General features: G+C 39.7%; 1 protein-coding gene across 2 annotated transcripts in view; it reads right to left on the bottom strand.

Annotated features, from left to right (window-relative positions):
* Positions 1 to 20574, bottom strand: part of NMNAT1 (nicotinamide nucleotide adenylyltransferase 1) — a 43953-nt gene that overhangs the window by 22624 nt on the left and 755 nt on the right. Inside the window, exon 1 of one of the 2 annotated variants that reach the window (XM_049877879.1) lies at positions 13041 to 13158. The exons of the other annotated variant lie outside the window; for it this stretch is intronic. The gene's annotated coding sequence lies outside the window, so the exon portion shown is untranslated. Of the gene's footprint in view, positions 1 to 13040; positions 13159 to 20574 lie in introns of those variants that run through there. 2 annotated transcript variants of the gene reach the window in all.

Genomic DNA, 20574 nt, shown 5'->3' with positions numbered 1-20574 from the left:
ATGGATAGTTGGTTAGACAGATCTTTTCAGTTATCATCATAAGGATGACATCAGGGTCCACTTTGGGCTAGTTTCCACTGTTCCCATACCTCTATCCCTTATTTACACAAAAAGTGCCTGTGGCATTATGGGGTGGGGATAAATACAAAATCTCCACAGCACCCTGGGCCCTGCAAGGGCATCAGTGTACCCTGCCAGCCACTGAGCATGCCCTCAAGAACTAGGTTGGAGGGCCGGTTTCTCAGCGTCAAGCACAGCCCTGGCCACCGCATGTTCCTGGCACCATTCCCCAAGGGACAGAGAGCTGGAAGAAAGCTAAGGCTGAGAGCAAGAGGTACTGGTTCCCAAGAGAGCTGCAAGCAGGCCTCAAATAGTTTAGGCAAGGATGGAACAAAGAGCTTAGCGCCCCTCCCAGTCCTTGGGGATGCGCAGTGCCTCAGGTTTCTAGTCCTCCCCAGGTGATGGAGAGTAGCTGGGGGAAGCAGATTTCTCAGCAGAAAGGGAACTGTCTTTCTCTCATCATATCCATGACCTGTCTCAAATATCCAGTTCAGTCCCATTAACTCACCATGAACATAGCCAACCTGAGCTCAGCCTGGACTATAGACCCTCCCAGAAAAGAGTTATGTTACAGGGAGTGCCTATCTCAGCCTGGGGTGGGTTGAAAAGGGTCTGTCCCTCTCCAAGGAAGAGTACTTCCTCAGAATCCCTGCAGGGTGAGAGTGTGTGTGTGTAGAGGGAGGGGGCATGGCAGAGGACGCACGGGGGTAGAAATTTTGGAAGCTCTAACAGGACTGTTCTGGACTCCCTTGTCTGGCTGCAGGTGTGCCAGGGCCGATTCACCATGATTCACTTCTGCCTGGCCCGCACCACCCATTACGTGCACTGCTGGCTGCCCAGACCGCATTGGCTCAAGCTGTAAGTGTGTCTGCCCAGCCCACTGCAGCAAAAAGGAGTTTGTTTTCATTTAGATCTAGAATTCTATAGAAGAATCCTGATCAAAAGGGGGGAAATGAGGAACAGAATTTAAAATTCTCATGGAATATGTTTCATTGTGCATATTTTCACCAAAAAAAAAAAGAGTTCGTTTCTTCCTGAGGAAGTCTTTAAGTTTAACATTTAACATTTGCTTTCAATTTTAAGATCACTGAGCCTTCTGTAGTTTTGAAAACATATAACACTATGTGAACATTAAGCCAGTTTTTAAAACATTAAGTTTTTCAAAAAGAACAGTAATTTTGTTTAGGTTTACCTGTCATATTTCACGATGCTCAGTATAATTAAATATCTCTTGGTCAAATGTTAAATAAGATGACTGACTTGACAATCTCTCAGAATTTGTACCTCGAAAAGGATGCTATTTCCTTCAAGATAGGAACTTTAGGCATGTAGCTATATACTTATTCTAACAATGGTGCCACTGCTTTAAATAGTCTGGGAGTGTATTTTGAAATTTCATATTCTTTTGAGTACCTTCACCAGGAATAGATCTTTGTTTTTAGAGGGTAGATTTGAGTTCTACAAATACTCTAAAGTCATTAAATGCTAAACACAATTAATAAAACAAATAATCAGAGTGAATAATATAGTTTACAGTGGGAAAAAAAAGAGATATAACTGTTTATGAGGAAAATTTTCTAATATGCATAGAAACAATGTACATGTAATCTCAAAAGAAGAATTTCAAAACTGTTTTGAGCAGCAATAGCAATCTTCATTTGGTTGTTTAAGTTGCAGTAGGTGGCTTAACTCTGTTCATGAGTTACATTCAATGTAAACCATCTGGCTGGAGGTATAGCTAGCTCAGTCTAGGGAAGATGCTCTCAGATCTGGGTTCAAATTCTACTTCTACCACCTACTAGGTGCTGTCCTTGGATAAGACACCTATCTTTCTGAGTCTCAGTTTCCTTATTTATAAAACAGGGGTAATATTAGTCCCATCTCAGAATTCTGAGCATATTAAATGAGATAATGCATATAAAATGTTTGACATCTGTCCACCAATTATAAATATTAGTAACTCTTAATATTGCTTGTGGACTGTTTTACAGCATTAATTTACAGTAATGGTAAAGGAACTAGGGTTCTAGAAAGCAGTATTAACAGTACCTGCTACACAGTAGGAGCTCAATAGCTCCTCAAAGGTAGTTATTATTATTACTAGAGATGTATTAGACATAATTCTATTCTCTAATGGGCTGGATCTCAATTTGTCTTTGCTACGTTTTAAAATGTTACCTCTGTGGTTTAATGAACATTATCACGAACAGAACTTGAACTTGGTTTCTTGAAGGTAGCTTATCACTAAACAAACCAAACAAAAAAAAACCAAACCCAGTGCTGTCGAGCTGATTCCGACTCATAACGACCCTATAGGACAGAGTAGAACTGCCCCATAGAGTTTCCAAGGAGCGCCTGGTGGATTTGAACTGCTGACCCTTTGGTTAGCAGCTGTAGCACTTAACCACTACGCCACCAGGGTCTGTGATGTAAAAATGCAATTGTGTGTGTTCCCACACAGCCGAGTAACAGTGTTTTTGTTGGCACTCACTGCTCTGGCTCTCCAGTTCTACATTCTGCTAAGGTGAGTTCTTTCAGCATGCAAGCATCTGACCTGTGGAAATGGTCTGAGTGTTCCCTGTGACTCCTGCTACATGTTTAATTGCTGCCTGCCCCATTCTTTTTGCCCCTATTATCAATGGCAGTCACCTGCTTCACCTCTTCAAAAAGGTAACAGTCTCAATGTCAGCGAGTACAGCTGGGATTTGGGCAGATTAAGTTTAATTTTTAACTGACACTTATTTCTTCTAGTATAAGAAGCCATTAAATGGGAAACAATGAGGGCACCAATGTTTCAATTTATGGATTCCCTACAGACCAGTCCCAACAGCTGAGCATTAGCCAATGTCTACAGGCATACTCAGTGAGGGGATTATGCCTTGAGACTTTATTTCAGAGTCTATATTAGAAATTAGTCCTGGGCCAGAAAAAGTCAGTCAGTCACTAACTTTGTCATTGGGCAAACGAAGTCAATGCAGTTTGATACATTCAAAAGAAAAAACTGCAGTTCTAAAAACCTGGAAATCCTAAAAAATCTTAGAATCCACGTAAGTGGTGGGGAGGGTGGGATGGAGGAGAAGCTGCAACACTCATTGTAATTAGCCTAACTCAGACTTGCCAGCTTCTACCGCAGGTCTGTGAGCAGCAAAGGCTATTTCTTTGCTCTAGAAAACCAGAATTTCCACAAAATGTTTTTTTCACCAAAATAGCAAATTAACATGAATTAGAAAAATGGCAAACATTATTTGTTCACTAATTATATACATTAATAACTTAATATTACCTGTAGGCTGTTTTACAGCATTAATTTACAGTCATGGTAAAGGGAGGGGCCCCGGTGGAGCAATGATTACATGCTTGGCTGCTAAATGAAAGGCTGACAATTTGAACCCAACCAGTGGCTCAGAGGAAGAAAGACCCAGTGATAATGCTCCTGTAAAGATTATAGCCTAGAAAACTCTATATGGCAGTTCTACTCTGTCACTTGGGGTCACTAGGAGTTGATATGGACTCAATGGCACCCAACAACAACAACCTTGGTAAAGGAACCAAGGTTCTACAGAGATGTGAATTGCCCAGAGCTAAGATGGACCTGGTGGTGCGGTCGTCAAGAGCTTGGCTGCTAACCAAAGAGTCGGCAGTGCACATCCATCCAATGCTCCTTGGAAACCTTATGGGGCAGTTCTACTCTGTCCTACAGGGTTACTGTGAGTCAGAATAGACTCAATGCCGAAGAGCTTTTTTTTTTTTTTTTTAAGACTCACCTACCACCAGAATTAGGATTAGAATTTAAGGGTTAGTGCTTCCTGGCGTTGTGCTTAAACCATGGATTTCTTGTAATAAGTATAAAATTAATTTATCACCAGTGTATTGATTTTTTTAGGCCCTGATCTTCTTGATACTGCAGCCAACCTCTCCTGACCAACTTGGTTGGTAATATCATCTTTACCTTCTTCACAATTGGTGAGTTGTGCAGTCACTCTGTCAAGTGCTTATTAAGTGTCTCCTATTTCCCAGACACTTTTAGAACAAAGATGGGGAAGAGAGGGCTCTCTGCTCTTCAGGAATTCACAGGCTGGATTCTTAAGAAAAAATTCACATTTAAAATTTAGGTCAAGGGAATTTTTTAAAAGTTCCTTAGTAACTCTTTTAGTTATCCTATTGAATATGAAACCAAATTAAATACAAATACTTTGTGTTTTAAAAGTCTTTACAATTACAACGTTAAAGTGCCAACTTATTCATTCATTCAATAAATAGTAACTGAGCAGGTGACGGCAGAGACCCCGATGACTTTAAGTCCAAAAGTGATACGGAAGAGTTGGACTCTGAAATGTGCAGGAGTTTTAGGAATATCTTAACTAATGCATTTTGGTTTTATTTTCCTTTATGTGTACTTATAAGAGTGATGTGTAATTTAAATAAAGAGTAAATCTAAATTTTTAAAAATGAAAAAACATTTATTAAGTGTGTCAGGCACTGCTCTAGGCCTAAGAAAGAGTCTCCCACTAAATCACTACTCAACAAGAGGCAGCGTAGTGTGATGGTGAAGAACACTGGCTTTAGAGACAGAAGAAGGCCAGTTCAAATCTTCCCTCCCTCAACTCTATGACCTCAGGTGCGTTCCTTAACCTCTCTGAATTTCCCTTTCCTCATTTATAAAATGGGGATAAAAATATTTGCTTCACGGTTTTGCTGTAAGGCTTAAATGAGGTAATGTATGAAAAGTCCTTGGCATGCAGGAATCATTCAAAAAATAGTCACTGTCACCATCACTGGCATTGGCAATAATAAGAACACCAAACCCACTGCTGTCAGGTTGATTCCAACTCATAGAGACCCTATAGGACAAGGTGAATTGCCCCATATTGTTTCCAAGGAACGCCTGGCAGATTTGAACTGTTGACCTTTTGGTTAACAGCTGTTGCACTTAACCACTATGCCACCAGGGTTTCCAATAAGAACACAGCCTATGTCAAAGGAAAAACCTAATTTGGCCAGGTTTTGACCATTTTTGTTCCATACTAGGAAAGCCAGGAAACAAATTATATTTGGGTTTGCACTCAAGAATATATTTCTGAGATGATTCAACCAGTAAAGCGATGCTGTTTCCCTACCCTTTTAGGTTTTACCGTGCTGCTTATTCAGCTGGAACCGGTCCCATAGGCAATAAAGAGGATGTTTTTAGTATTTGGTGTGGGATCCTTTGGTGAAGGAGTCTGCACTACAGGGTTAACAGTTTTGGCAAAAGACTGTGTATGTGTTATTTTGTTTTTTGTTTTTGTAGATACATTTTTTCTTTATTTATACTATGCTTTAATACAAAGTTAAAGCTATAAAGCCATGGTCATCAAACTAACCTTATAAGGTAACCAACACTTAAAATCTTGCCACAAGGAAATGGAAATCATATTTCCTGCTAATTTCCTCAGATAATGCCCTGCTTTGCATGAATGGGAAGAAAGGCATTTTGAACAAAAATTTTACATCCCTCTTTATCCTGTTTAGCTGTTGTTCTTGTGTGCTATTGAGTCGATTCTGACTTACAGCAACCCTATATGACAGAGTAGAACTGCCCTACAGGGTTTCCTAGGCAGCAATCTTTTTTTTTTTTCCTTAAATTTTATTTATTTTGTTGTTGTTGTTGAGAATATACACAAGCAAAGCATTCATCAATTCAACAGTTTCTACGTGAACAATTGAGTGACACTTATTATATTCTTTGAGTTGTGCAACCATCTATGTATGTTTTTTAATATTGAATTTCTAATGGTTTATCTCATCCGTAAGCTTGGCTATATACAATATACCATTGATCTTCAATACAGGCAGTTCATGGGTTACAAATGTCTGATTTACATACACCTTGGAGTTATGAATCAATCCCCATAAAGCCTATTATAGTAAAAATTCAATGCATATATAATGGCTTGTAATAACAAATGGACACTATTTTACAATGTGCATCAAAACATTATTATTATTACTGTCTTATTATGTTTAAGATGTTTTAGTGTATCTGAAGTGTTTAATGTTTTTTATGCATAGAAAGGTACACCATATACTGAGACAAATATTTGACTAAATGACATTAGATACAAACTGTACCTAACTGCTCCCATTTATGTACAAATTCAACTTAAAGACAGACTTAGGAATGGAATTCGTTCATAATTTGGGGACTGCCTGTATATATTTTCTACTTAAAAATAGAGACATGTAGATATAAAACAACTAGGCTTAACAGACATATATAGAAGACTACACCCAACAACAGCACGATATACATCCTACTCCAATGCATATGGATCATTCTCCACGATAGACCACATGTTAGGTCACAAAGCAAGTCTTAATAAATACAAAAAGATTGAAATCATACAAAGTATTTTCTCTGACCACAATGGAGTGAAGGTAGAAATCAATAACAGCTGGAAAATACACAAACATATGGAAATTCAATGACACAAACATAGTGAAATTAAATGACACACTATTAAACTGCCAATGAGTCAAGGAAGACATCACAAATTTCCTAGAGTCAAATGAAAATGATAGTGCAACATACCAAAACTTATGGGATGCAATGAAGGCAGTACTCAGAGGGAAACTTACAGCAATAAATTCCTACATGAAAAAAGAAGAGTGATATTAAATCAACAGCCTAACTCAACAACTCCAGGAACTAGAATGAGAAGAACAAACTAAGCCAAAACCTACCAGAAGAAAAGAAACAACAAAGATCAGAGTAGAAATAAATAAAATTGGAAAAAGAAAAATGATAGAGAGAATCAATACAACCAGAAGTTGATTCTTTGAGAAGAACAATAAATTGACAAATCTTTAGCTAGATTGACAAAGAAAAGATGCAAATAACCAAAATAAGAAACAAGAGAGGGGACATTACAACTGACCTGATAGAAATAAAGAGAATTATGACAATATTTTGAACAGCTATATGGCAACAAACTGGATAACTCAATGAACAATTTATTTTAGAAAGATCAGCACAAAGCTGGTTCCTATGGGGGAATGGTTAAAGATATCCTAAATGTCCATCTTTTCCAAACTGCTGTATCACTCCATCATCTCTAACATCAACTACTCCTCCTCTTCTTCCCTTCAGTCTTTGGTTCCCATAATTTGCTGCAACATCTCACAGAATTCACAAACTGTCAAGGAAATGGCTCACACAGTTGTGGAGGCTGGTCAGTCCCAAACTGGCAGGTCAGATGACAGGCTGCTGGCTCACAAGGCTGTAGAAACTGGCATATCAGGTCAGACTATAGGCTGCTGGCTTAAGTTCCAAGAACCAGAGGTCAGGTGATGACGAGCCAGATACAGGATCCAGAGCAAGAGAGAGAGCTTTGCCAGAGCATTCATATACATATATATATATATAGGAGATAGACCATACCCTCAAGGATATTCTCCTTACCTAAGCAAGGCAGTACAAGGGTGTGACTTGAATAAGGGTAGTAAAGGTGGTGATTGGGGTAAAGTGGTGACTTGAGTCACACCCTCCAGTAAGGTGGTGACTCAAGATACATCTCACCCTAATCTTGCCTCATTAATATAATGGACAACTCACTCCCAAATGGGACCATAACCACAGGCATAGAGGCTAGGATTTACAACACATCACAAAATGGCGGATAATTACATCAAATTATAAAACGGAGGACAATTACATCAGACCACAGAGTAAAGTATGACTATGTAATAACATAACTACCAAATTATATCATCACGTAACTTCTAAACCACTGAAAATCATTGTCCAGCCAAGGTGACACATAACCTTAACCACCACAGGTTTCATACACCTTATTTGAATTAGCAGCAAGCTGTCCAATCACCTTGGTGGGCCAGAAGCACCTTATTTGCATAGTCCCACCCAATCCCTGTGTGGGAGTCATAAAAAATGGCTACAAGGACCATATTAAGTAATTCACTGCACTGCAATAACCTTTGAAATGGACTAATTTCTTCGAAGCACACAACTTACCCAAGCTGACTCAAGAGCAAACAGAAAGTCTCAACAGACCCATGACAAGAGAAGAGATTGAATCAGTGATCAAAAACCTCCCAACCCAAAAAAAATCCTGGGCCAGATGGTTTCACTGGGAAATTCTACAAAATGTTTACAGAAGAATTTACACCAGTACTGTTTAAACTCTTCCAAAAGATAGAAAAGGAAGGAAGACTCCCTAATTCATTCTATGAAGCAAGCATAACCCTGATACCAAAACCAAAGGCACCACAAGAAAAGAAAACTACAGGCCAATATCGCTTATGAATATAGTTGCAAAAATCCTCAACAAAATACTAGTGAACAGAATCCAACAACATATTAGAAGTGTCATATATCATGACCAGATGGGATTTATTCCAGGAATGCAGGGATTAGAAAATCAATCACTGTAATACATCACATTAAAAGAACAAAGGAAAAGACCACGTGATCATGTCTATGGATGCAGAAAAGCATTTGATAAAATCTGACACTCTTTCTTGCTGTAAACCCTAAAGAAGACTGGAACAGAAGGGAATTTCCTCAATATGATTCAGGGCATATATGAAAAGCCAACAGCCAACATTATACTTAATGGAGAAAGACTGAGAGCATTCCCCTTGAAATCAGAAACAAGACAAGGGTACCTGCTCTCATCATTTCTATTTAATATCGTATTAAATGTCCTAGCCAGAGCAATAAGACAAGAAAAAGAAATAAAAGGTACCCAGAATGGAAAAGCAGATGTAAAATTATCTCTATTCTCAGATGATATGATCCTATATACAGAAAATCTCAAAAAAGTCCACAAGGAAACTTTTAGAGCTAACAGAGGAATTTAGCAAAGTTTCACGGTATGAGGTCAACAAACAAAAATCAGTGGGGCTATATACTAGCAATGAGAAATCTGAAAGGGAAATTAGGGAAATAATTCCATTTACAATAGCATCTAAGAGAACAAAATGCTTTGGAATAAACCTAACCAGGGATGTGGAGGACTTATACAGTGAAAATTATAAAAAACTGCTGAAAGAGATTAAAAAAAAATAAATAGAAAGATGTTCCATGTTCTTGGGTTGAAAGACTTGATATTGTTAAGATATCAGTACTACCCAAAGCAATCTATAGATTCAATGCAAACCCAATCAAAATTCCAACAGCCTTCTTTAAAGAAATGGAAAAACCATTCCTCAACTTTATGTAGAAGGGCAAGAGGTCCTGAATAGCTAAAGCAATACTGAAAGAGAAGAACAAAGTAGGAGGACTCACACTTCTTGATTTTAAAACATATTATACGGCTACAGTAATCAAAACAGCCTGGTACTGGTATAATAGTAGACACATACACCAATGGGAAAGAACTGAGAGTCCAGAAATAAATCCACACATCAATGATCAACTGATTTTTGACAAGGGTGCAAAGTTCATTCAATGGCGAAAGAAGAATCTCTGCAATAAATGGTGTTGGGAAAACCGGTTTTCCACGTGCAGAAAAATGAAACAGGATCCATGCCTCACACCATACACAAAAAAATTCAAAATGGATCAAAGATCTAAATGTGCAAACTAAAACCATAAAATTCCTAGAATAAGAAACAGGGGTGGCGCTGTCAGGTCTAGCTTTCAACAATGGATTATTGTGATATAATAACAAAAGCATGAAAAGCAAAACACAAAATAAATAAATGGGACTTCATAAAAATTAAAAAATTTTGTTCATCAAAAGACTCTACCAAAAAAGTGAAAAGATAAGCTTACCGACTGGGAGAATATCTTCAGAAACCATATATCTGATAAGACACTAATAACCAAAATATATATAAAACTTCAACAACTTAATAAAAAGACAAGTAACCCAATCATAAAATGGGCAAAAGACTTTAACAGACATTTCACAAAGAGGTCATTCAAATGGCCACCAAACACATGAAAAGATGCTCAATGTCATTAGCCATCAGAGAAATGCAAATCAAAATCACAATGAGATACCATTTCACTTCCACTAGGATGGCTAAGATAAAAAACAGAAAATAACAAATGTTGGCAAGGACATGGGGATATTGAAACCCTTATCCATTGCTGGTGGGAATGCAAAATGGTACAGCTGTTGTGGAAAACAGTGCGGTGGTTCCTCGAAAAAACTAAAAACAGAACTACCATATGACCCAGTAATTCCATTCCTAGGTATATACTCCAAAGACTTGAAAGCAGAGACTCAAACAGAGACTTGGGCACCAATGTTCACTGCAGCACCATTCACAATAGCTGAAAGGTGGAAACAGCCTAAATGCCCATCAACAGATGAATGGATAAACAAAATGTGGTACATACATGTAATGGAACACTACTCAGCTAGTAGAAGAAATGAAGTCTTGATACATGCTACAGTATGTATCGAGCTTGAAGACGTTATGTTGAATGAACTAAGTCAAGTACAAAAAGACAAATATTGTATGATCTTAAAAAAAAACAAGCCCATTGCTGTGGAGTTGATTCCGACTCACAGCAACCTTATAGGACAGAGTAGAACTGCCCCATAGGGTTTCCGACGAGTGGCTGGTGGATTTCAACTGCGAACCTTTTGGTTAGCAGCTGTAGCTCTTAACCACTGTGCCACCAGAGCTCCTGTATGATCTTACTCATTTAAAAAACAAGAAAAGGCAAATGTATAGAGATCAAAGTTTATTAGTAGTTACCAGGGGTGGGAGGAAGGGAGGAAGGGGATGGTTAATGGTGAAAGAAAAATTGCACTGATGAAGAGTAGGGTTACACAACCTATAACTGTAATTGCTGTAAATAAGCTGTACACTTGTAAAAAGTTGAATTGGCAAAAGCTGTGTGATAAATACATTTACAACAACCGAAAAAAGAGTAGCTGCTGAGGCCGCTTATGTACAACCAAAAACCTCATGGGATTTGGTTTCTTGGTTTGGAGGTTTAGGGTCATAGTTTCATGGAACATCTTAGTTAACTAGCCTAATAACATGTTTAATGTTTGTGTTCTACCTCCTAGTTTGTTGCGTAGTGTCTGGGGTCTTAAAAGCTTGCAAGTGGCCATCCAAGGCACAATAATTAGTCTCTATTCACATGGAGGAACAAAGGAAGAAGGAAAGTCAGGGATAGAAGGAGAATAAGGAATGTGTGGCTAATTGCCTCCATGAACAAATGTCTCCTTTGCCATGAGACCAGAAGAATGGATGGTGCCCAGCTACCATTACTGAACATTTTGATCAAAGACTCCACAGAAGAATCCTGATCAAAAGGGGGGAAATGCAGAACAGAATCTCCAGTTCTCATGGACTTCAGACTTTCTGGAGCCATGGGGGCTGAATGAAGCCCTGAAACTACTGCTCTGAGATAATCTTTAAAACTGAAATCAAAAATATCCCCTGTGGCCTTAAACGCTAGCAAGCAGCCATCTAAGATGCATCAGTTGGTCTCAACTCACCTGGATCAAAGGAGAATGAAGAACACCAAGGTCACACGATAACTATGAGCCCAAGAGACAGAAAGGGCCACATGAACCAGAGACTTACATCATCCTGAGACCAGAAGAACTAGATGGTGCCCGGCCACAACCGATGACTGCCCTGGCAGGGAGCACAACAGAGAACCCTGAGGGAGCAGGAGAACAATGGTATGCAGACCCCAAATTCTGATAAAAAGACCAGACTTAATGGTCTGACTGAGACTAGAGGAATCCCGGCGGTCATGGTCCCCAAACCTTCTGTTGGTCCAGGACAGGAGCCATTCCCAAAGACAACTCATCAGACATAGAACGGACTGGAGAATGGGTTGGAGAGAGACGCTGACGAAGAGTGAGCTACTTGTATCAGGTGGACACTTGAGACTGTGTTGGTATCTCCTGTCTGGAGGGGAGATAGGAGGGTAGAGAGGGTTAGAAACTGGCAAAATCGTCATGAAAGGAGAGACTGGAAGGAGGGAGCGGGCTGACTCATTAGGGGGAGAGTAAGTGGGAATATGGAGTAAGGTGTATATAAGCTTATATGTGACAGACTGACTTGATTTGTAAACTTTCACTTAAAGCACAATAAAAATTATTAAAAAAAAAAAAAACTGAAATAAAAAAATATCCCCTGTGGTCTTAAACGCTAGCAAGCAGCCATCTAAGATGCATCAGTTGGTCTCAACCCACCTGGATCAAAGGAGAATGAAGAACACCTAGGACACAAGGCAATTACGAGCCCAAGAGATAGAAAGGGCCACATGAACCAGTGACTACATCATCCTGAGACCGGAAGTACTAGATGGTGCCTGGCTACAACCGATGACTGCCCTGACAGGGAACACAACAGAGAACCCCTGAGGGAGCAGGAGAGCAGTGGGATGCAGATCCCAAATTCTCATTAAGACCAGACTTAATGGTCTGACTGAGACTGGAAGGACCCCGGTGGTCATGGCCCCCAGACCTTCTGTTGCCCCAGGGCAGGAACCATTCCTGAAGCCAACTCTTCAGACATGGATTGGACTGGACAATGGGTTGGAGAGGGACGCTGGTGAGGAGTGAGCTTCTTAGATCAGGTGGACACTTGAGACTAGGTTGGCATCTCCTGCCTGGAGGGGAGATGAGAGGGTGGAGGGGGTTAGAAGCTGGAGAAAAGGACACGAAAAGAGAGAGTAGAGGGAGAAAGCAGGCTGTCTCATTAGGGGGAGTAATTGGGAGTGTGTAGCAAGGTGCGTATGGGTTTTTGTGTGAGTGACTGACTTGATTTGTAAACTTTCACTTAAAGCACAATAAAAATTATTAAAAAAAAATATATATATATATATATATATATATACCCCCTGAAGTCTTCTTAAAACCAAACGATAGTTTAGCTTAACTAGAAATAAATGTCTGCCTTGAGCATTATGGTCTTCTAAGAACTCTCTATATGGGATCAACTTGACAACAGCAACTAGAAAGATCAGAGAGGAGCTTTAGGGGGCAGTGAGTTTACGTTACCGAGGGAGGAACAACTCAGAAAAGGAGGACGAGGATGGTCGCACAACCTGAAGAATGTAATCAGTGTCACTGTACATGCAGAAACGGCTGAGCTGGTATATGTTTTGCTGTATATATTCTCAACAACTGCAAAATAAAAGTTTTTAAAAAATGATACTGAGATCTCAGGAAATACAGACAGGGCACTGACTAAGTCAGCCATGGTAGATTAGAATTGTTGTTACAGTTATTCTACTTTTCTAAAAACAAACAGATAAACCCTGTGCAAGAACTGAAAAAAAGAAAAATATATACAACCAATATCACTGAACAATATGGGTAGGAATTGCTGAATGAGAACCTATTATGCTGTGTACATTTTTACCAAAAATACAATAACATATTATTTTTAAAAAATAGAGGTATGTAGAGATGGAATTTCTAATTAGACACATGTCACAGTGAAAACATTTCATGGGGGAAAGGTAAAACGATGCCACAATCAAAGAATTTCTCTTTTTCAGATGAATTCCACTTTGCTAGAATTTAAAAAAAAAAGAAAAAAGTTGAGATTTTAATCAACAGTGGAGCTGCTGGATTGAGTTTGGCACATTAGGCAGCAAACCTTTCATCTCTTGTTAAGTTGGTGCTCTCACTTAAATCCTTAGGGCAAAATTATTTTTAATATGTGTTCCAATTAAAGAACCAAGTATTCCTCATAGAGCTTTTTTCTTCTCAAATACAGGAAAAACGACCCCTGAACTTTACTGCTTGTCTGTGCTGCTGTCAGTGAGCAGCATGATCTCTATAAACCCAGCCCAGTGCCATGGAGTCAATTCTGACTCATAGTGACCCTATAGGACAGGGTAGAACTGCCCCAATGATCTCTATAGGTGAGCAAAAAAGCTTGCCAAGTAACCTATTGTTCCTCCAAGGGAAGTAACACTCAACTAAGGTTGTTGTTTTGCAAGGGGAAGTCCTGGTTCCTTTTAAACCAAAGAAGCTGGAAGGAAGAAAAGAAAAGAAAAAGAGGGGTGGGTTAGAATGTGATGTAAACAGCTATCCTTCTTACATCATTTCCATGCCACTCAATTAGATCCCATTTCTTCACCTGGTAGTGCTTTTCTCCGGCCTGGGGAGGAAACTTGGCTGGCCAGTGTGGCTTGTCCGAGGCCAGATCCTAAGCCCACGGTCTAAAGCTGGCATCTGGGCCCTGCCGGTCTCCTGCTGCAGATGCACATCCTCGGTAGGCCAAGTCCCTGAGTGACTGTCACAGCAGCACTGCCACCTGACAGCAAGCATACCACTATCTCTCACCCTGCTGCTTCTGGATGAAATGATTGGTTGAACCTTAGAGCCACTACAACAGGACACATGTCAGAGTCAGTCATTTGGAAGAAAGCTGTCTTTAAGTATTAACTAGCACTGACAATGGATAAAAAGAAATAATTCAACTGAAATGCCAGGACTGACATCATAACCAAATTGACCCTACATAAGGATTTCCTATTAAATACTGCCAAGATCAGCAAGAAGGAAATATACCAATCTTGGTAATGAACAAAGGTTTAGTTTCAAAAGAACGTGATAACTCAGATTTGAACAAGCCAATTCTAAGAAATTGCAGTGGGAAATTTTTGAGTTAAATAATAATAAAAATAAGTTATCCTTATTTCCTCACCAAAAGGTCAGCAGCTCAAATCCACCAGCTGCTCCCTAGAAACCCTATGGGGCAGTTCTACTCTGTCATATAGTATCACTATGAGCCGGAATCAACTTGATGGCAAAGGGCTTGGAGGGGCTTGGGCACACAATACAAAAGGCCAAAAAAGTCACGATAACTCTAAGAATATTCTTGGTAACCCTGGCGTGAGGCTTCTGTGAATTAACATTTGCCTGCCCTTAAATATGAGAAAACTAGACCTTTGAAGGGAAGAGAACCTGAACTTATTCTTGTTTTCATCTACTGCCTATCTTCTTTCTTAAAATGTATGATAAGGGAAAAAGAAATAAAAATTTCTGAGTTTGGTAGAATTATAAGTAAGATTTACAAATGTGTCACTATGTTATTAAAAGTTAATACAACAATAAAGCTTTCAAGAAATGATTTCTCAATTACTTTCCTAAGATTGGAGTGAAGCACCTGGGTGGGAGAGGGTTGGGTGACAAAGCTGGTCACGAAGGGCTTCAGATGCCAAATTAGGAAGTTTGAATTTTGTCTCGTAGGGAAAGGGGAGACACTGGAGGGCTTTGACAGGAAATGATGTCCCTAGTGCACTTTAGAAATATTTGCTCATTCATTCATCATTGTTCACCAAATATTTCTTCAGCAATTACTATGTTGTAGATGCTGGAAATAAAGTAGTAAACAAAACTGTCAAAATTCCCTATCTGTGGGGAGCTAGTGATGAGAGACAACCAACAATAAAAATAAAGAAGCTTATTTTAAAAAAAAGTTGCCGTTGAGTCAATTTCAACTTAAGCAAACCTGACTGTGTCAGAGTAGAACTGTGTTCCACTGCGTTTTCAATGGCTGTGATCTGTCAGTAGATTGCCAGGCCCTTCTTCTGAGGTGCCTCTGGGTAGATTTGAACCACCAACCTTTTGGTCAGTAGATGAGTGCTTAACTGTCTGTGCCACCCAGGGATGCCAAGCATATTATATGAAATAGTAAATAACCATAAGTGCTAATGAGACAAACACAGCAGGGAAAAAGGATAGAGAGTGGTAGAATTTTTTTATTGTATTTACTTTTGTTGTGCTTTAAGTGAAAGTTTACAAATCAAGTCAGTCTCTCATACAAAAACTTATATACACCTTGCTATACCCCTAGTTGCTCTCCCCCTAGACAGCACACTCCTTCTCTCCACTCTCTATTTTCATGTCTATTCTGCCAGCTTCTGACCCCTTCTGCCCTCTCATCTCCCCTCCAGACAGGAGCTGCCCACATAGTCTCATGTGTCTACTTGATCCAAGAAGCTCACTCTTCACCAGTATCATTTTCTATTCCATAGTCCAGTCTAATCCCTGCCTGTTGGCTTTGGGAACAGTTCCTATCTTGGGCTAACAGAAGGTCTGGGGACCATGACCCCCGGGGTCCTTCTAGTCTCAGTCAGACCATTAAGCCTGGTTTTTTAACTGCTCTCCTGCTCCCTCAGGGGTTCTCTGTTGGGTTCCCTGTCAGGGCAGTCACTGGTTATAGCCAGGCACCATCTAGTTCTGGTCTCAGGCTGATGTAGTCTCTGGTTTAAGTGGCCCTTTCTGTCTCTTGAGCTCATAATTACCTTGTGTCTTTGGTATTCTTCATTCTCCTTTGCTCCAGGTGGGCTGAGACCAATTGATGTATCTTAGATGCCCACTTGCTAGTGTTCAAGACCCCAGACAGAGAGTGGTAGAATTTTAAAATAGGGTGGTCAAGGAAAAGTCTTAGTGAGTGACATTTGAGCAAAGAATTGAAAGAGGCAAGAGAGTAAGCTACGCAGATACCTGAGGAATGAGATTTCTAAGCAAACAGTGCAAAGGTCCTGAGGCAGGAGCGTGCCTGTCATGTTCCTGGAGAAGCAGGAAGGCCAGAATGGCTGGAGCACAGCAAGTGATGGAGAGAGTACCGGGAGATGAGTCAGAGAGGTAACAGGGAACCACTACAAGGTTTTGAGCAGAGTGACATGATCTATTTTAAAAGGATCACTCTAGTCACTGAAGTTGAGAACTGACTACAGTGGGAAACAAGGGTGAAAGCAAGGACACTGGGTAAGAGGTCACTGCAATAATTCAGGTGAGAGCTGATGACAGTTTAGGCCAGAGTGGCAGCAGCAGAAGTGGTGAGAAGGTATTAGACTCTGGATATACTGTGAAGGTAGAGTTTACGTGATTTGCTGATGGACAGAATATGGGTTGTGAAAGAAAGGGAAGTCATGGTTAACTCCACAGTTTTTGGCCTAAATAAATAAAAGAAGGGCTACCTTTAATTAAGGAAAGACAGCCATGTAGCAGCTTTAGAGAAGATCAGGAGTTCAGCTTATAGAGATGTTAAATTTGGGATGTCTGTTAGATATGCAGATGACACAACCTTGCTTGCTGAAAGTGAGAAGGACTTGAAACACTTAATGATGACGATTAAAGACTACAGCCTTCAGTATGGATTGCACCTCAGCATAAAGAAAACAAAATCCTCACAACTGCACCAATAAGCAACATCATAATAAATGAGAAAAATTGAAGTTATCAAGGATTTCATTTTACTTGGATCCACAATCAACATCCATGGAAGCGCCAGTCAAGAAATCAAACGACATATTGCATTGGGCAAATCTGTTGCCGTAGAGTCAATTTCAACTCATGGTAACCCTGAAGACAGAGTAGAACTGCTCCATATGGTTTCCAAGGAGTGCCTAGTGGATTTGAACTGCCGACCTTTTGGTTAGCAGCCACAGCTCTTAACCACTATACCACCAGGGTTTCCTATCACGGTTTAGGGAAGGTTATTTATTTGGTTTACTTTAAGAGAAAAGAATTTAAACGTTGGTAGACTGAGGGGAAAGCACCATTAGGAAGCCACAAAAGCAATAAGAAAGTGAATAACTGATAGAGGAAAGTTCCAAGGAGACTGCAGAGAAAGGATTTCAGGTATAAATTAAGAGGACCCACCAAAACCAACCAAACCCACTGCCGTCGAGTTGATCCTGACTCACAGTGACCCTACAGGGCAGAGGAGAACTGCCCCACGGAGTTTCCAAGGAGCGCCTGGTGGATTTGAACTGCTGACCTCTTCTTGGTTAGTGGCCGTACCACTTAACCACTATGCCACCAGGGTTTCCAAATTAAGAGGAAAGGTTAAAAAAAAATGGTAGAAAAAGAATTTTTTTTTTTTTTTTAACAATTTGGCTTTATACATAATAGCCAGAAACTGGCAACAACTCAAATGTTAATCAACAGATGAATAAATAAGCAAATTGTGATACATCATACAATGGAATAATACTCAAAAATACAAAGAAAGCTACTGATACAAACAACGTGGATAAACCTCACAGACACTACTTTGAGTGAAGGAGGCCAGACACAAGAGTACATACTGCATGATTTCATTTATATGAAATTCTAGAAAAAGTAATCTAGTCTACAACGACAGAAGGCAGATCAGTAGCTGACTGAGCTGAAGGTGTGAGCGGGGTAGGGAATTGATGGTTGAGGGGTAGGGAATTGATGGTTGAGGGGTAGGGAGCTTCAGGGTTCCTGCTTGTAGAATCCACATTGTATCTCCTATGCCCTTCACTCAATGGCAACACACTCACCTAATCTCTTTGGATGGGCCTGTTCTATGTAAATATATATCCAATTTTGCATTTTACTATAATGATGATGATGATAATAACAATGGCCACATTCACTGAGCTCTTCCTATATGCTAAGCCATGTGCTAAGCACTCACATAATCTTTATCACAACCCAATGAGGTAGGTACTATTATCCCATTCTTATAGATCAGGAAGCTGAGGCTTACAGAGGTTGATAAACCTGCTTGAGATCTCACAGCTAATTAAGATACCTGACTCTCATGCTCCTACCCATTACACAAGACTTACAATGGAACAAGCTATCTACTGGTAGGTATTTAAAAGACAGGTGTTCAGACAGCCTTTGGTTCATGGTACTTTTTGCTAGACACTAAAGTCTCAACTGCCCCAACATTCCCCTTACCTAGCTGGAACAGCCTGCATTCCCCTGGAGCTTCCATCCCAAGTCCAAGCTCACATGTCCCCAACATTTCCAGCTGCTGAGCAGCATCTGAGTTCCCAGTTATGACTCGCAGCTCTGGGGTTACTTTCCCCAATGCTCTCTCCTGTGACTATTTACCTACCATATCGTTCCTTTTTCTCTAGTTTTTTCTCTGCCTCCTGTCTGAAGGCTATTTTTGTTTGAGAACTGGACTCCCAATGAACTTCTCTTACTTATGCACTAGGAATATGTTTTTCATTATCCATTAACTCTGAACAAGAACCCAAAAATAAGAACATCTTCAATATAAAAACACTGAATCAGATTAAGTCAATGAGAAAGAAGAGGGGCAAATGCAATGTGTGTATGGTAAGGCCTTTGCTGCACAGTTTCTAAGGTTGCACACACTAAAACCAGCACAACGGCCTGAATGGAACACTGTATTATCATCGTCAAAGTTAGGGGAAGTACATTGTGAGCAAGTGTTTACTCAGCAAGTTCTTCAAACAGTAAAAGAAGAAAGCATATTTTCCAGTTTTGTTCTGTTTGACCCTGATCCTAACTATACGTCACCAATAGTTTGATTTTACTCAAACACAGGCACTTCCACATATTCACAGATTAAAAACTAAAGATAATCACATTAACATAACCGTCACTTACTTTTACAAAGGAAATTTTTTGAACCTAAAGCATTTTGTAAGGTAGGCTACTGGGACCATTCCAACCATTTTGTGAACAGTCTTATCTGAGGTGCACTAGAAAAGTGGTTTCATATCCAAATTATAAGTCTGAAAAACAACTTATGATAATAAGTAAGAAATTCTATGATCAGACAGAAGTGACAGAAACAACTCATTCTGTAGAGTTCAATGTTAAGCTTACTTGAAAGTTTGTCCCAGCAGGCTGAAATAAAACTAAAGACGATATCCCTGAAACAATTTTGCTGTAAATCCTGATGTCCTGTGGGCTACTGACTGTTCAGGGAGATGGGTTTAGAACAGCAGAAAAATGATTTACACCCAATTTCTAGGTAACTTTTAAAATAAGCTGTCCAACAATTAGCTACTTCCTTTTTAAGAGGTGGGAGTGACCAATTGCTGCTGGGAAAGTTGATCTAGTTTTTCTACAACTCTGGAAAGACTGATTTTGGACGAAAGAGAAGTGGTTCAGAATGGAAGATCCCCCTTCTTTGGGCCAAGCCTGAGAGGTAACAGCCTCAAAGAGCCTCTAGAAAGGGATTTTTTTTTTTTTTGGAGGACTCACCCATTCTGTAAGGCCAGAACAATGTTTACTGAGGCTTTTGGTTCCACAGAGATCAAAACAATTAAGTCAAAAGCCCTAGCCCCAAACTGGAATGTGACCTTACCTAAGGGAAAAAAATTTTTTTTTTTTTTAAGGGACAGTGGTGTCACTAGAGGGGTGTGGATCAGAAGGGTGACACTGTCAGAGGGGGTGACACTAAAATGACAATAAAATTTTTGTGCAGTTTCAGCAGAAATTACTTTTTATAAAAACATTCCAGTAATTAGTCACAACAACGAAAACACTTTCCATAAATCCAGCTCACATGGATCAATATATTCACAAGGCTGAAACTCTATGCTAGTTTACTTTTGAAACTTCTAGTGCCCTAGAGTCAGAGCTGTCATTATTACCCAACTACGGTGACGCTTCGGTCTCATCTGCACAGCATACAGCGCGTTTTGGTTGCTGCCGGTGTTTTTACGGTTTCTGATTTTGTCAAATTTTCTGGTGTTTCAGCTACGGTATTGTCGTAATTAGTATTTGTGAACCTATAACAATAACTTTTTTGAGAATGAAATAGTAATTAAAG

This window comes from Elephas maximus, chromosome 3 (assembly GCF_024166365.1).
Source record: "Elephas maximus indicus isolate mEleMax1 chromosome 3, mEleMax1 primary haplotype, whole genome shotgun sequence".
Lineage (NCBI taxonomy): Eukaryota > Metazoa > Chordata > Mammalia > Proboscidea > Elephantidae > Elephas > Elephas maximus.
The sequence above is the reverse complement of the archived record's forward strand: the minus strand, read 5'-3'. Positions and strand labels throughout refer to the sequence as shown.